The sequence below is a fragment of the Hemiscyllium ocellatum genome, chromosome 7 (genome assembly GCF_020745735.1).
Source record: "Hemiscyllium ocellatum isolate sHemOce1 chromosome 7, sHemOce1.pat.X.cur, whole genome shotgun sequence".
In the NCBI taxonomy this organism is placed as follows: Eukaryota; Metazoa; Chordata; class Chondrichthyes; order Orectolobiformes; family Hemiscylliidae; genus Hemiscyllium; species Hemiscyllium ocellatum.
In genome coordinates, this window is record NC_083407.1 from 108,515,829 (window position 1) to 108,534,359 (window position 18,531).

Genomic DNA, 18,531 nt, shown 5'->3' on the forward strand with positions numbered 1-18,531 from the left:
CCTCTTTAAGTAAAGAACTAAAGTTTGTATGCCATAGTGCAGGCGTGTTCTGACTAATGCCACTTACATCTCATATGTGGTTCTTCACTGAGGCTCTGGGAGGAGAATTCGTTCCAGAATGCATTGGGTGGAATGGTCTCCCACTGAGAGTCTTCTTTTTTCCACCTCTTTCTCCCTCTTCTAGCAGCTTTTCTTACTCAACATGTCCTCCATCATCTTTCAAGCTATTCAGCATTCTCAGGGAAATATGTTTGAATTCCCTCTTCTGAAAGCAACTGGTTTGGACCGAAGCCTTAAAGTCAGCACAAAGTACTTCAGTGCCTATCACAGCATACCTTGTAAACCTTCGCATTGCTAAAGAAAACACCACTTACTTGTAGAAACTGCAAAATATTCAATGATCCATTTAAATAACACTGATGGCAAGTCTTTCTCAAGTTGTAGGTGTGTTCAGATGAGTAAGGTTAAGTGAGATCATTGACAAGAGTATTGAGACTAAAAATGGACACTATAAATGTTAAATTGGTACTGTTGATTTCCTGATCTAATGTTCTGGATGCTTGCAGTGGATATTCATTGCATGAACAAACAGCTGCATGACATCCAGTTCAATTTGCCTCACAAGTACAAATGCACATTTCCAGTGCATTTTTAAAGCTGTGGAGGCATTTGGTATCCCAAGCCTAATGTCCCACCCTCCCTGTTTGGTGGTCCAGGCTTACTGTTTCACTGCTGGGTCATCTGATTAAGAATTGGTGTCTGAAGTGACATGGAAGGAAAGCGATGAATTGAAGTAATGAATTGTTAGGTGGTACTACTGAAGTGTTTGTTATCCAACACGTTGTGTATGAACTTGTGCCTGACTACACCTGACTATGCTACTTTCATACTTTGGACTGCTCTGTTTTTATTGTTTCCTTTGAGATCTTTTTAATGCACAGATATACAATTGGCTATTGATAAACAAAATGTATATGTGGCAGATGAGGAAAAATATCAAGTTTAGAGCTGTAACATTTCTCTTTTCCCTTCCAATTGTCACATAAAATTGATTATAACCTGAAATCGGAGTCTTTAGCCGGGTGAATGTAAATACATAATGCTTCTGGGTTGAGCTAGATCACGTGGACAAATGAAAATTGCAATAAAGGGCACCAATGATTGCTGTGTATTCCTATGTTCCTCAGCTTTTGTTGCCTCATTTTGCCTGCCTGTTTTTATTCTAAAGTTAACCAATGTTTTTGTATGACCTTTCTTGATCATTGGTCCATGCTTGTGTTGTTTTAATCTGATTGTGGTTTGTCCAACCTGTCCTCAGCCCTATAATAGTGTTCAGTCAGTTCCAAACTGTTAGCAGAATACCTTGCTTAATTCTTCAGACTGTTGCCTTGATTGTTCCTAGTCCCTTTTCCTTTTGCCAGCTATGACGCAGTGACAGAACTCGGCTCCTAAATTAGAGGGTTTGAGTTCAGGTTCCTTGAGTGGACAGATAAACAAGGCTGATAGTACAGCGAGAGCATTGCATCGTTTCTTGGATAAGATGTTAAACTGAGTCTCCATTGGCCATCTGAGATGGTGCAAAATATCCTATAAAACCATTTGCAGAAGAACAGAAAAGTTCAGCCCAGTACGTTGGTCAGTAATTATCATTCAATTACCCAAATTACTTGGTCATTATTTTATTGCTGTACTGGAATTTTGATATATGCCAATTGGCTGCAAAATTACATTTACGTGATCATACTTGTGGATGCCAGCAATCAAAAAAAAATATTTTGGAGAAAATTTAACATGTCAGGGAGCTTCTGTAGAGAGAAACAAAGTTAATGTTTCAGGTCAAGTTGACTTAGAACTGAAAACAGTAAGGAATGTAATGGAAAAGGTGAGGTAGAGCTGGAAGAACAAAAGGGTCTGCCTGTGATAGATTGGAAAGCAGGAGAGCTTATAGAGCAAACATTTCATGGTACCACGTTTCTTACTGTCTTCAATTCTAAGGAAAGGTCCTTTTGACCTGAAACATAACTGTCTCTCTCCACTGATACTGGCTAGCGAGAGTATTTCCAACATTTTATTTCAAACAATACTGTGTTGGTTATAAAACGTGTTGAGAATATCCTGGTGTTGCAGAAGACAAGTTTGCTCTTGTGTGCAATAGATTATATCACACTATTAGTTTTCTTGATCTGGCCATGGCACTGATAGATTAGAAATTAATAATTAACCCTGTTGATGGCTGAGAAATTGACATGAACATCTCATTTTGGTGTGAAGTCATTGAACCTTCTCCCATGTACATGAGAATATTTTCGTGATGCATTGCCCTGCAGTGCCTTGAAAAAGAGAATGTAATGAGAATCAGTTTGAAAAGAATCTTAGGTAGTGCTCGTGCTATGATGGTGTAAGCTGTGTAATCAGTGCCTGAGCATTGAAATAGGCAGCCTGAATTATAGCAACAAGAGAGAAAAGTTGTGAAGTGCTTCAGATTTTCTAAGATACATCATTCTAGTTTATATAATCAGCTGAAAGAGATGTGGCCTTTAGGCAGGTCTTTATATCATGATCAAAGAGGTTTCAGTTCAAAGAGGATTTGTTTTTGTAATTTGTAAGTTATACTTGCTGACAATTGCAACACTAACTCCTGCTGATTCCATTCACCACCTGTTGATCTCCTTTATTTCTATCCTATGTAACTGTCATTTGGTGTTTCATTAAGCAGTGGCTTTATTAGGATACAATAGCTCTGAGTATGTACCAGATTTATTTACTGGTCCTTTCTGTAGGTGTGTGATGTAATCTTGACCATGTACTTACCCAGGTAAGGGATATTAGAGATGATAAAGGGAGCAGTTTCTTGCCCTTGCTTACACCCAAAATTTCTTTCCCTGACTGCCTGAAGGAACAAATTTGCAGTTTTCAGAGCCTCTGGATTACAGAAAGGACCAGTAAATAAATCTGGTACATACGCAGAGCTATTGTATCCTAATAAAGCCACTGATCAGGAAGGGCTTTTGCCCGAAACGTCGCTTTTACTGCTCCTCGGATGCTGCCTGAACTGCTGTGCTTTTCCAGTGCCACTAATCCAGAATCTGGTTTCTAGCATCTGCAGTCATTGTTTTTACCTAGTTTTCAGAGCCTCGTCTGGAGAAAGCCTGAATAGAAGCTATTGGCAAGTTATTGAGTCAATAAGATCATCATAGCCTAGCCAAATCTTGCTTTTATTTGACACCACTGTGCACTTGCTTTGTACCTTTATTGATCATCTTCATTTTTACCCAAGACTATTGAAACAAAGTTTTGCACCTCTTAAACCTTTTAACAAAAATACATCTCGGTATGGAGGAAAGATTCCAAGAGAGGGTTAAACCAACCATCCTTATCCAAGGAAGTTGAGACGAGTGTTACGTTGAAAGTAAAAGCTTATAGGGAGGCCAAAGTCAGTGATAGCCTTGAAGACTGGGATAAATTCAGAATCCAGCAAAGAAGGCTGAAAAGATAATTAAGACTGAGAAAATAAATTGTGAGTGCAAACTAGTGAGGAATATATAAACTGGATATACAAAAAATGTATAAATATCCAAGCAGTAAGGGAGAGGTCAAAGCGAACATAGGCCTCTTAGAAAATGAATCTAGGGAGATGGTTGTGGGAAACAAAGAAATGATAGAGGAGTTTAACAGGGCTTTTGCATCAGTCTTTATGGTGGAAGATACCCCAAACATCCTATTAATAGTAAAGGATATAGAGAATGAACTTAGTATCTTTACCTTCACTAATGAAGTAGGATTAGACCTACTAATGGGGCTAAAGGCAGCTGTGTCCCCTGGCCCTGATGGCTTGCAGTCTGGGATCCTAAAAGAGGTATCTGCAGAGATAGTGGATGCATTATAGAATTGTAGAATCCCTATAGTGTGGAAACAGGCCATTTGGCCCAACAAGTCCACACTGATCCTCCAAAGAGTAACCCACTCAGACCCATCCCCTTACCCTATTGCCATACATTTACCCCTAACTATTACATCTAACCTACATATCCCTGAATACTATGGGCAATTTAGCATGGCCAGTTCACCTAACCTGCATATCCCTGGATTATGGAAGGAAACTGGAGCATCAGGGGAAATCCATGCAAACACTGGCAGAATATGCAAACTCCACACAGATAGTTGCCCGAGGCTGGATTGAACCAGGTGTCTGGCGTTGTGAGGCAGCAGTGCTAACCACTGAACCATCATGTCGCCATTAGTTGTAATTTCTGAAAATCCTTGGATTCTAGTGAAGTACCAGAGGATTAGAATACAGATAATTTGACACCACTATTCAAAAATGAGGGGAGGCAAAATGTGGGTGACAGAGGCCGATTAGCCTAAATCTGTTGTTGGAAATGTATTGGGATTGATTATTAAGGAAGTAATAGTGGAATATTTGGACACTCATAAGCAGAGTTAGCACGGCTCCATGAAAGGGAAATCATGTTGAACTAATATATTAGTGTTTTTTTTTTGAAGAAGTTTCAACCTGAATGGATAGAGGAGAACCAGTAGATGTGTTGTATTTGGACTTCCAGAAAGCATTTGACAAGGTACCTCTCAGAAATTGAAGACATAAGAGAACAGCCCATGATTTTGGAGGTAGATTTTGGCACGGGTGAAGAATTAGCTAGTTGGAAAGCAGCATGTGGGTAGAAGGGGTGACCAGTGGAGTTCACGCAGGGATCAGTGCTGGGGCTACAACTGTTTACAATGTACCTTACTGACTTGAAGGAAGGAAGTGAATGTACTATAGTCAAACTTTCAGATAAGACAAAAATAAGTGGAAAAGCAGGTTATGAGAGGGCTACAAACAGTTTACAGAGAGACATTGGTAGGCTCAATAAATGGACAAAAAGTTGACAACTGGACTAAAACGTGGGAAAATGCGAAGTTGTTCATTTTGGAAGAGAGAACAAATGAACAGAATATGAAACATGGAAAGCAAACACACAACTACAACAGGTAATCAGGAAGGCCGACTCATTGGAGTTTAAAGGAATGGGAGTTGATCTCATTAAAATATATAGGCTCCATAAACGGCTTGACAGGTTAAATGCTGAGAAGATGTTTTCCCTCATGGGAGAATCTAGGACCAGAGGACTTAGTCTCAGTATAAAGGGGTGTCAAGTTAAGACTGAGAGGAGGAGAAATTTTTTTCTCTGAGGGTTGATGTCTTTGGAACACCTTTCCACAGAGAGCTGTTGGGGCAGAGCCCTTGTGTATGCAGTATTTAAGGCTGAGATAGACTCTTGATCAATAGGGCAATCGAGGGGCATGAGGAAAGTTGGATCAGCCATGATCTTATTGAATGGCGGAGCTGGTCTGAGGGGCCGAACAGCCTATTTCTGTTCCTATTTCTTATGGTCTTGTACATCAGCACAACTAGGATGAATTAACAGAACACAGACAAGGAATTAGACTTGTGAATCCTGCTAGTATGGCATAGTTACAGCCTTAAGCCATTGAAGAGCCACATTTATCAATTTCTCAACTGTGTATATCCCTTTTGCATAATATACCTAAATTGCAGTCTGTATCTAGCTGTTAACTTTTTTTGTCCCTCTTCTTGCAGAATTCTATTTTGTTGACTCTGAATATAGCTGGTAAAATAGAGGGCACTTCTATGCTGCATGTTCATAATTATGAGAAAATGGATCCAGGCTGCCTGAATCCCTTTCATTTAAAATGGTCACCAGCTTTCAGCTATCTTTATACATTCTATCTTAAGTTGGATTCAAAACTATATCCCATGGCTAAAAGAATAATATTCCAGCTAACAGCTTCGCAGATCTGCAAATTTCTAAATTCTCAGTTTTGTTTTATTATTTTCTCCCTTGAAAGTGCTTTACTCAAGCAAAAGTAAGGCCAATAAACTCAGTGATTCAAAGCACCTGGAACCTTTTGCATACATGTAGTCATTTGTATCTCAACCCGAAAAGCAATTAAGAACGTTGCAGCTAGATTTTGCATGCTTTAGTTGCTTCATCCTTCTAACTAAATGTGACTTCATCAAAATAAATATGACGGTTCAAACCTAATTTAGAAATGCTTTCACTGAAGAGTTACTACATATCGCTCTCTTGAACTGGGGTTTTAGTGCACACAGATTCATCAGGAGTGGCTTAGTTTGGCTTATAGCTGTATGCTGTAGGAAAATTGCATGTCATTCAAATAGAGCTGGGGTAATATGAGTTTGATCTCATCAAATTAAAGAAGTGGGAGAGGGGACGGTCCCTGTTTTGTACAGCCTGTACATCATCTGACAGCATCTATCCTCTTATCCTTTGTTTGGCTATTCAAATTTACAAAAATGGTCTGTTTTAAAACACTAATCACAGACAAACTGAAAACTGGTCGAAAATCTAGCTTTGAATATCTGCAGAAACTTTGTGTTCCTGCTTGATCATTGAGTTTGGAGGTTGTTTAATGTATCTTTTTTTACAAAACTAAAAGAGTGAGATTATCCTTTAATTTGACATTTGTGATAATAGTATCTATCAATAATTTTGTGAAAAACCTTCAACTATATGCTAAATAAAATGTAATATTTATTACGTGCAATTACTCAACCAAAGGGTGACTTGCCACATGAAAAGTAATCACACTCTGAGAGTCACCAAATGGGGGAAGAGACTACAGGCCTGTTCAAACTAGAAGAACGGTTCTTGAATGGCAAAAAACATTTTGACACGTTAAAATGAATGATGACATGTAACAGTCAAATTACTTGATTTAATTCATTATTTTGCTTATAAGCAGCAGCCATTTCCTGTTTGAAATCGTAGTATAACTCTAGTAGCTAACTGTCAGTCGTCACTAACTACTGCATTCTCAGTGACCAAGGAGTTGCTCTGTTGCATGCCCTATTTTGGTCACTATCCTATTGTCAGCTGGTGCTTTCATAAACATTGAGGGCAAAACTGATTCACCAGGTGAATTGTACTCCATGGTTCAGTAAAATTCTGACTCCATAGTTTCAAGGTGATATCTTACCAAGTTGCCTTTTTTTCTTGAGAATGTAACTTAAAAAAAAAAGTTCGGAAATTTACATATGAAAGAACTGAAACCAACATGTTCATTCTAAAGATGAGGGACTTAACAAACAGTCCAGGTCTTTTTCAATATATAATTTCAGTTACATCACACAGCGGAGTGGACTCGATGGGCCTTACTTCCACTCCTAAGTCTATGTCTTATGGTAAACTTTTGCTATAAATTTTGTGCCTTACAATCTTACACTCCAAACCATCTGATGAAGAATTTTAGCCTTTTTTCTGCTTATTACTCTTTTGCAAAAAGGAAACATGATGTGGTAGGGTAAGCACCAATGACCACACCAAGTAAAAGCCATTACAGTCAATGTCAGTGGCATCTGCACAGAGAACATCTGAATTATTGCCATTGTATTATGCACTCAAGTACTTTCCAGAAATGAGCACAATTTTTTAACTTAGCTTTTTCTCCTGAATGCTCCTTTGTCAAAGTCAGAAGCTTATGTCATTGAGATCTTTTGGACAGCTAAATGCTCTTGGCTGACAGAATGTAGGATCTCAGAGAAAGTGAATGCTGCAGATGCTGGAGAGTCAGAGTTGAAAAGTATGGTGCTGGCAAGCACAGCAGGTCAGGCAGCATTCGAGGAGCAGGAGAGTTGATGTTTCAGGCGTAAGCCCTTTCATCAGGAATGGGGCAGGAGGAAGAGGGAATGAGAAATAAACAGGAGGGTGGGGCTGGGGGAAGGTAGCTGAGAAGGTGGTAGGTGGATGTAGGTGGGGGGTGATAGTGATAGGTTAGTGGGGAGGGTTGTCCCAAACCAGTGGAAATAGTTTATCTTTATCTACTCTGTATTTATCTGTCTGGAAGACCTCAATCACATCACCACTCAACCTTCTAAATTGGATAGGAAACAGGTCCAATTTATGTAATGTCTCCTCATAAGCCCTGAATTCCAGGTATCATTTTGGCAAACCTACGTTATACTCCTTCCAAGGTCCTAAGGTGTGGTGCCCAAATCTGCTCATACTACAAATTAGATCTAACCTGAGGTTTGTAACCTCACACTTGCTTACATTGAACTTGATTTGCTACAATTTTGCCTGGGCACTTAGTCTATAAATATCCCTTTGCAAATTTTATGCTGTTTTCTACATTGTTTACAATGCTGCCTAATTTTGTGTCATCAGCAAATTTGGATTATATGACTTTCTATCCCATTATCCAAGTTGTTAATAAATCATGTAAATAATTGAGATCTTAGCACAGATCCTTGTGGGACAACACTGGTCACATCCTGTCAATCTGAGTACCTACCAACGTCCCTACTTTCTGTCACCTGCCACGCAACCAGTTTCCCAGCCAGGTCAGTAATTTGTTCTCACTTACTTGGGTCTTTGCCTCAGTTAACAGTCTCTTATGTGGGACTTCATCAGTTGCCTTCTGAAAGTCATATTATCAACATCCATAGACATTTTCCAGTCCATTATTTTATTCACCTCTTCAAAAACTTCTTTGAAATTTGTCAGGCATGACCTATCTGTCATGAATCCATAGGGGCTGTCGCTGATTAACTGAAAATGTTCGAGGTGTTCAGTTACCCCATCCTTGATCATAGGCTCCAGCAGTTTCCCCACCACAGATGTTGGGCCGAACTGATTTTCCTCTTTTGTCCTTTTTTTAAAAAACAATACGGCAGAGTGACATATGCAATTTTCCAATTCAAAGAGACAGCTCTTACATCTAGGGATTATAGTTATAACATCTATCGTGTGTTCCCCTCCTTCCTTTAACATCCTCAGAAGAAAATAGTCAGGTCTTGGGGCATGGTCACTTTAATTCCATTAATTTCTTCATTACTATTGTTTTACTTACATTAATTTTATTCAGTTCCTGTGCCCAATCCACAATTAATTTTCTCAGGACCTCCAGCATTTTATTCTCCTTTACTAATGTAAATAGTAAGGCAAAGTAATTATTCAAACTATAAGAATTGGTTTTATTAAAAATGTGGATTCTGGATTAGTGGGCTGGAAGAGCACAGCAGTTCAGGCAGCATCCAAAGTGCAGCGAAATCGACGTTTCGGGCAAAAGCCCTTCATCAGGAATAAAAGCCCTTCATCAGGTTTTTACCTCTTTATTAAAAATGTGATCATCTGACTCTCCAACACTAATGTCCATCTGGAAATTATTCATCAAGGAATAGATTTATTTAAAACTATTAGTCAACATAATAGGTTTATTTTAATTGATTTCAGAGTACATACCACTGTTTTCTTTTGGTCTAGTTTCTTCTCTGTTGAAGTTTGGAGCAAGGGGACATTAAATTTGACCATTGCTTGTTTGAGAAATGCACGAGACGAAGCCATAATTTCTTTAGTTTATTCCATGCAAGTTCACTTCACTCACTGGGAATTGAGCAAGTGCCACGTCATTCACAGGTTTAGGAGATGTATTTAGTATTCAGTATTTGAGAATAGGCAAGATGAAATCAATCCAAAATAGCTTTTAGGGACCTGAACAAATGTAATTCAGGAAATATTAAATATGGTGTTTATGGCCATTATTGAATGTTTACTAAATACCTTGAAATTATTATTTCCATCAGAAAATATTGAGAGAGGGTTTGGATCTGCAAAGTGCCCTGTTATGTGCTGCCCTTTTGGCCTTCCTTTTGGAAATGGATCTTCTGTGTCGGTTGCCATTTTGATGTACCTATCCTGATCTTTAGGTCATCAACTTGAAATATGAACTCTGCTTCACTTGTTGCAGATGCTGCCTGACATGAATATTACCAGTGCATTCTGGTTTTAGTCCAGATTACCAGCATCTGTCATATTTTGAATTTTTACACATAGTTCACTTCACTTCTGAGATATAGATTCAAAACTGTCATCCTTTGCACTGTAACAAACAAAAACATGAAATTGCCAGAGAAACTCAGTAGTTTGGTAGTATCTGTGGAGAGAAAACAGAGTTCACAATTTGAACCCTGTGACCCTTGCCTGCTTTAAAAACTCTTCAAATTATTTCAGCTGGCGTGAGCATTTGCTGTTGGAATGAAAAATCAAACAAATAAAAATAGATTGGAAATAATGAAAAAGGAAGAGTTTGGGGCTTAATCTGTAGCAGTTGCTGACTTTGGGATATTTAGACTGCTTTGGATTTAAAGCAGCCATTATAATTTATTGGCCCATTTATTAGCTAAATTTCAAATGAAATTAGTCCAAACAGCAGTGGAATAGCGCGAATCACATTGACTAATTCAATTAGCTGTTACATCGTACAGACCATGCATTCTATTCTCAAGCATCTTTTGTCATTATAGTGGGTTTTTTTGCTCTCTAAATTTGAAAAATGGTCTTATCTATTTCCAGGAGCTGGCCTTTATGAGACTTGATGCAGAAAAGTATGTATTATTTAATCAGAGCAGTTTGGTATTGTTGTTTTGTCTGATGGTCCAAATCTTGTAGCATATTACTTATTAAAATTCTACTCCACATCCACCTGATGAAGAAGCAATGCTTCGAAAGCTAGTGCTTCTAAGTAAACCTGTTGGACTTAACCTGGTGTTGTGTGATTTTTAACTTTGTCCACCTCAGTCCAACATTGACACCTCCAGTCATGACTTCTAGAATGCCAGTTTAGGTCTCAGCTGACTAAGGAGTTGATGGTTAGATTAACAGACCTAACAATCACCTTTTGATTGGATGCCTATCAATTTACCCTTTATCTTTAATTTATTGAGGCAAGTTGATGCTAGCTTTGAGCCATTTTTGTTCAACCCATGAATAACAATGTTTTGTCTCTCTGAACCCTTCCTGCCTTTCTCTGCTTTGTATCACTTAACCTACCAAAATACCCTGATTCCACTCCTAGTGTCACTTCCTACTACCTCTGTCCCTATCCTGTGCAAGTCCCATTCACCTATCAGTCAATTTTGATTTCTGGCTCCCTAATGCCACCAATTAAAAATCCCCTACCTCCTGTTTAACTTCGTTTGTTACCCTGTCTCTCCCTAATTCTGTAGGTACCTCCGCATTTCGAGCCCTCTCCGAGTTGCTGTTTCTGACTCAAGCTTTGTTTGTGCTCCCACCAATTGTCTTCAGCCTGTACACATTACCTTTACCCTGCCATTGGCATCACGCCTTCAGCTCCTTAGCTCCAAGTTCTGAAATTCCTGTCTTAAAGCCCTCTTACTATCATTTTGAGATGGCTGTCTATGTGAAGGGCATATGCAACTATGAATGCATGTGCTGGCAGCACTAGCAAATTACTAAATGTGAATATATAATAAAAAGGTCCATGTGTTGGGAGTTATCATTGACAACAGACCCATTTACGTGATTATGTGGAAGTGTCTGATCCTATATGTTCCTCCCCATGAGTCAGTAGACAACTTTTCAGAGTTATTATAAATAAATATGTAGAACAAATAAAAGGGGCTTTTCTAAGCAAATATTTGTGTGTGAAGTATTTGATCCCTTTACCTGCAGAGATATTGCGGGGATATTGGAAATAATACATGAGCAGATACACAGTATTTTACTTAGCTCAGCTTAGTTGAGGGTTGCAGGGCTGGAATGATAGACGTGGGGATCAAAATGCATATTTTTTCCACATTAATTGTTACATCAGCAGGATGGAAATTGGTCTAAAGTGATGCTATTAACATAATTGTGAGGGACGTGATTTGTGGACTGAGAGGTCAATGACTAATGGGCACTTATTTAAAGTGATTAATGAGAATAATTAGAAGGGAGATGAGGAAACGATGAAGCAGAAACCCTAAACTCATTTTAAGAGTTGTCTGTATTTGAATCTCAATTGCCATAACCTCAGGGCTATTAACCAAATGTTTGAAAATGGAATTAGGTTGAGTGACTTGTTTTTCAATTGGCACTATCCTGATGGATAGTGAGTGGATTCGAGGGGAATCTGCAGGTGGTGGTGCTGCCCTTATGTTTCAAGGTGGTGGAGGTCAGGTTTGGAAGGTTCTGTCAAAGAACTCTTGGCATTGTATATTGTTGCTGGTACACAATGTTTCCACCAAGTCTCAGTGGAAGGAGTGAACATTCAAGATGTTCGATGGTATTCCTCTCAAAGCTGATGCTTGTCCTGAATGGTGTTAAGCTTCTTGAGGGTTGTTGGAACTGCCCCCAATCAGACAAGTGGAGTGTATTCTACCACACTCCTGACATGTGCCTTATAGTTGGTGAATTAGGATTGGGTGAGTTACTCACCTCAGTTTTCCCAGACTTTGACTTGGTTTGTTTCAGTATTTCTACTTGCAAAATATTCATATGGCTGGCCCGGTCAAATTTGTCCTACTCCCAAGATGCTGATAGTGAAGTGAGAAGTGAAACTGGTTAGTTCCAATCCAGTTTCAGTGAGCATAAAATTTCTAATTGCCAACATGTTCTCTCTGAGTGTACTAAGGTATCTGTGTTGGAACAAGGTGCAAAATACTACAATTGTGTTAATCTTAGGAATGCATAGTTTCAGTTTGAGGCTAAGCTGCCTCTAGAGCTTGTTCACCTATTTAATTGCATCATTGCTGATTAGTATCTTAATTTAATTGACTTACATTAGTACCTTAACCTGAACAAAAATCTAATAATCTCCTTGTTGAAACCTTCATTTGACCTACCCTCAAAAGGATTCTAGAAGATAGTTATAGATTTACACTATCTTTGTGTGAAGGATTGCTTTCTAACCTCAATCCTCAAAGACCTAGCTCTCATTTTATTTACTACCTTATTCAGGACTTTCGTCATTAGCACTTTATCTATCCTATTAGTTCCTTTACTCACATTAAGCCTTCAAATATATCATATTTTAGTCCTCTGTTTGCAAGGAAATATCAGCCAAATCACTGCTACCTATCTTTATAATTACACTTTTTTTAGTCTTTGTATAAATTTTGTGAATCTACAGTCCATCCATACCAAAGCCAAATATCCTTCTTGAGGTGCAGAGTGCAAAATTGTATTTCTCCAGATGGGGTCTAAACAAAGCTTTGTACAAACTGTATCTTCGCCTCCACTTTGTAAACCAGCCCTCTTGAGACAAAGGCTATACTCCATTATTTGTAAATAGTGTTTTGTACTGACAATTGACCTTTAGAGATTACTGTATTTGGGCCCCTAAATCTTAAATCTTAAACTTGTCATTTACAGTTCATAGCTTTTCACCATCTACGTTGATTTATCTATCTGGGCTGCAAAGTGGATAACCTCTCATTTTTATAGCTCTGCTGTCTATGTGGTACTTTCCATTAACTTGTGCTCTTCCATTGCAGTCATCATACCAACAGACACAAACCATTTTAATTCGAGACTTGATGGTGCCAACCTATTTCAGAGTATGGTGATTCATGGGAATCATCATCTGAAATATCTCAAGCAACCGTCTTTATAAGCTTGTTTCTCATCTTCTCAGCAGAGGTGATTCAGCTGCTTTCAGTTTGAGGGCTACTTTCCCCATGCTGGTTATGCTTCCTTCTCCTATGTGTATTGATCTTTGCAATATTTAGATTGAGCCCACTGTCCTTGACCTTTCAGCTGGTCCTTCTGTAAATACATCTTAATTTTCTCTATTGTCTTGTAGACAATAGACAATAGGTGCAGGAGTAGGCCATTCAGCCCTTCGAGCCTGCACCGCCATTCAATGTGATCATGGCTGATCATTCCTAATCAGTATCCGCTTCCTGCCTTATCTCCATAACCCTTGATTCCACTATCCTTGAGAGCTCTATCCAACTCTTTCTTAAATGAATCCAGAGACTGGGCCTCCACTGCCCTCTGGGGCAGAGCATTCCACACAGCCACCACTCTCTGCGTGAAGAAGTTTCTCCTCATCTCTGTCCTAAATGGTCTACCCCGTATTTTTAAGCTGTGTCCTCTGGTTTGGCACTCACCCATCAGCGGAAACATGTTTCCTGCTGCCAGAGTGTCCAATCCTTTAATAATCTTATATGTCTCAATCAGATCCCCTCTCAGTCTTCTAAACTCAAGGGTATACAAGCCCAGTCGCTCCAGTCTTTCAGTGTAAGGTAATCCCTCCATTCCAGGAATTGACCTCGTGAACCTACGCTGCACTCCCTCAATAGCCAGAATGTCTTTCCTCAAATTTGGAGACCAGAACTGCACACAGTACTCCAGGTGTGGTCTCACCAGAGCCCTGTACAGCTGCAGAAGCACCTCTTTGCTTCTATACTCAATTCCTTTTGTTATGAAGGCCAGCATGCTATTAGCCTTCTTCACTACCTGCTGTACCTGCATACTTGCCTTCATTGACTGGTGTACAAGAACACCCAGATCTCTCTGTACTGCCCCTTTACCTAAATTAATTCCATTGAGGTAGTAATCTGCCTTCCTGTTCTTGCCACCAAAGTGGATAACCATACATTTATCCACATTAAACTGCATCTGCCATGCATCTGCCCACTCACCTAACTTGTCCAGGTCACCCTGAAATCTCCTAACATCCTCATCACATTTCACCCTGCCACCCAGCTTAGTATCATCAGCAAATTTGCTAATGTTATTGCTGATACCATCTTCTATATCATTAACATATATTGTAAAAAGCTGCGGTCCCAGCACGGATCCCTGTGGAAACCCACTGGTCACTGCCTGCCATTCCGAAATGGAGCCGTTTATCACTACCCTTTGCTTCCTATCAGCCAACCAATTTTCAATCCAATCTAGTACTTTGCCCTCAATACCATGCGCCCTAAGTTTACTCACTAACCTCCTATGTGGGACTTTATCAAAAGCTTTCTGAAAGTCCAGGTACACTACATCTACTGGATCTCCCTCAAAGTTACATCCTCAAAAAATTCAAGAAGATTAGTCAAGCACGATTTCCCGTTCATAAATCCATGCTGACTCTGTCCTATCCTGTTACTACTATCCAGATGTGCCGTAATTTCATCCTTTATAATAGACTCCAGCATCTTTCCCACCACTGAGGTCAGACTAACTGGTCTATAATTTCCTGCTTTCTCTCTCCCACCTTTCTTAAAAAGTGGTATAACATTAGCCACCCTCCAATCCTCAGGAACCGATCCCAAATCTATCGAACTCTGGAAAATGATCACCAATGCATCCACGATTTCCCGAGCCACCTCCTTCAGTACCCTGGGATGTAGACCATCAGGTTTCGGAGACTTATCAACCTTCAGACCTAACTGTCTCTCAATATAGAAAAAGCCACATCAGTTCTTCCATCAATATTCTCCAGCTAATGACTAACATTTCCAACCACTACTCTTCAGTGGTTTTCATGAGTAAGTCTCTCCTCTCAGCAGATGTACTGTTATTGGAGGAATCTCTTGTTCCTAAGACAATCCTACCTCCAATGAGATGATCTTTCAGTTTTGCAAATTCTCAAGATTCAACTCGATACCTCAGTACGGTCACACTCTGATGAATATTCTCCCCTTCTTTCTAAGCTCTGATGTTAAATCTATAGCATACATTGGTAGAGGGTTAAAAGTGAGTCTTCAGGTTTTCGAAAATGTCATAATTTCCTGCTCCTCAGTAAGGTTTAGGGACCAGTGCAGCTTGTAGCATGCTTTCCACAGTTCTGATAACCAAGTGGGGACAATTCAGGTTTTGTTCAGGTTTCTTGTTTAACTCTGTGTCATTCCAATTCATTTTCAAATCTCCCTTCATCCTCCAAAGGTACAGAGAAAGAGTAAGAGAATAACTAACCAGATTGTTCTTTAACAGAGACAAAGCAAAGTTGATGGCTCGAAGAGTCTGCTTCAGGCTGTACTGTCCTAGGATTCTGTCATGATATGATATGCCTATCAGGTGTTCCAAAGAGGTAGTTTTTATGTTTGGCCATGTATCGTGCTCCCTTGGTAAATCGAGTACTGATCAGACATTGCAGTACACAACAATGTCTCTTGCTCCACCTCCCCAAACTCAAATAACATAACAATTGTCTGACTTTGTACCCAAAAGGGAACGTTCACTGCCACTCTTGGGAAAGCTATTGGATATCTTTCTGATCTTAGTTTGGTTGAGTGAAGACTGAAATTGTCCAACTATTTTGTGGCACCATATATTAATGTGACAAAAATGGCAATGGATTATTTTTGCAGTTTTTCTTGCTGGTCACAGCATGCACAGAATTAAACTTGGTTTCTGCCTGTTGTTTCTCAGGCTATAGAGAAGACACATTCCAGCCTGACTCTGTGCATCAGGACAAGGTCTTAGTCGCAATAGTTTGATTGCTGTCATTGTCCTTTATTGCAGATAGACGGCTTGGAACTGATTGTAGTATTCCATTCAATTCATGTATCATATATGAATATTTTAAGTAACAGTATGACTGACTGCCATATCTCTGTTGAAGATATTCTTCAAATTTGAGGAATGAGCAGGGTTATGATTCTTTTTAGATGCCTTGGTGGACATCTCTGTAGCTAAAATTCTACAGGTTCTAAGTTTGTCCATGTTCAAATGCCAATGGGCATTTTAGAAACAGGTACAAAATCTCAGCTGACACTCTGGAGTAGTACTGAGGAAGTGCTGCACAGAGGCGCCACCGTTCAGATGGGACTTTAAACCAAAGTCCCTGATCTCTCTCAAGTCAAAGTATATTGTATGGCTATACGTCAAAGAAGTGAAGGGGAGTTTCCCAGTCCCTTGGCCAATATTTATCATTCGACTTAATCCTTTAAAAGAAAATTAGCTGGTCATTGTCACATTGTGTTTTAATTATTAGGGGAGGTGGTAATGGTAATGTCACTGGACTATGGACTGAAGTATTGTGTGTAGTTCAGGTCACCACATTACAGGAGGACAAAACTGCTTTGGAGGGAGTGCAGAGGAGATTTACTAGAATCTTATAAGCTGTATGAAAATTAGCTGCTGCATTTCCGACATTGTAAGAGGACTTCATTGGTTATAGAGCTGTTTGGAATGTAAAATACTGTATACATCTGCACAAGGCATCTGCGGTGGCAAGTAAAAGAACATTTTGTGGAGTCCATCTTGTGTTCATAGTTGATGGTTCTTGACATTTTTAGAAAAATTAATAATTGTTAAGTATAGTACTTGTGCTAAACATTTTCATTTTATTTGCTTTATGTTCACGAAATGTATGCAATGATTATAAATTTTGAGCCAGTTTCAGATTGACCTGCTGAGTGTTTCCTAGATTCGCGCTCTTTATCTAATTGGCAGTGTACCAGAGGTGCAATGGGGAGATTTTTTTAAAACCATTATTATGATCTGAATGGATGATGAACGTCGGTTTGATATTAACATTCAAAAAGCTGACATTGGCATGATGTATGAATGGTCAGTTCATTGGGGTATAATTCCAACATAATAGCAACTGAGTCACAAAGTCAGGATCATGTGATGCATTTAATAAAACTGGAGAACATGGATGAGGGTTTCTTTTCAATGCAAGTCTAATAATCTTCACCTGAATAATGAGCAGATGTAGGCGTATATAACACTGATTTGTGAGGGGATGAGAAATCTGTTGAAACGAGTGACATGCAATCTCTGGTGTTAAAACTTGATAGTAAATAACAGCCAACATTTCACTGGTAAAGATATTATTAATAATGTATCAGTACGTTACATTTTCATCCAGTGCAAATGGGTAAAACTGAACTCTTTCCATGCACATTCGTGCAACAAATTATCCTCACCCAGGCTTTGATTAATTCCATTGTTGACGTGACTATTTTTCAAAAAAAGCTTTAGTGTGTAACAGCTGTGGAAAGGTCTAAAAATCTTGCTTAGCTCTCTGGGGAGATGGAAGCAATTCTAGGTTTTTTTTACTGGAGGAAATCATGTTTTAGCCTGAACTCATTACTTTAACAGACTTCAGGTAGACAGTGCTGTTTAATTTTAGGCCAGTTTGCTCAAATTACATCGAGACATACTCTAAATTAAAATCGGTTTGATCCCATTCACTGATGTAGTTATAATTTCACGAAAACCCACATCTTCTGTTAACGTTTGTTGAAATATACCATTTTCTCTGCTGCAGCTCACTAAGAATATTAGACTTCTGGTAACTTGCAAGAGCCTAGTTTAACAGCTTATCTCCTATCTGTTGTCACTTCCCTTATAGTTTTCCCTAGAGTATACTGTCAGTTATTAGCCATGTTTTGTCGATTTATTCAGGCCTCAGGACCTGAGTCTGTTTTTTCAAAATCGTGGGATAAGGGTGTTGCTGGCTCGGCCAGTATTTATTGTTAATGGGCAATTAAGAATCAATCAAATGTAATCCAGACCAGGAAAGGATGATAGTTTATTCCCTTCAGGATATCAGTGAACCAGATCAGTTTTTCCTGATAATTGAGAATAAGTTTATGATTGATTAATCCAGATTTTTACTGAATTCAAATTCCATCATCTGTGATGTGGGTTTCAAATCCAGGTTTCTGGAGCGTTACCTGGGTCTTTGGAGTGACAATCCATGATAACACCACTAGGGCCATCAACACTCCTTTTTCAACATGGTACAGTTACTGTA

The 18,531-nt window shown here is 39.1% G+C and overlaps 1 protein-coding gene across 2 annotated transcripts in view; it reads left to right on the top strand.

Moving 5' to 3' along the window:
- The window catches only part of bard1 (BRCA1 associated RING domain 1), a 176,705-nt gene that overhangs the window by 154,102 nt on the left and 4,072 nt on the right, over positions 1-18,531 (top strand). The gene's annotated exons all lie outside the window — the stretch shown is intronic.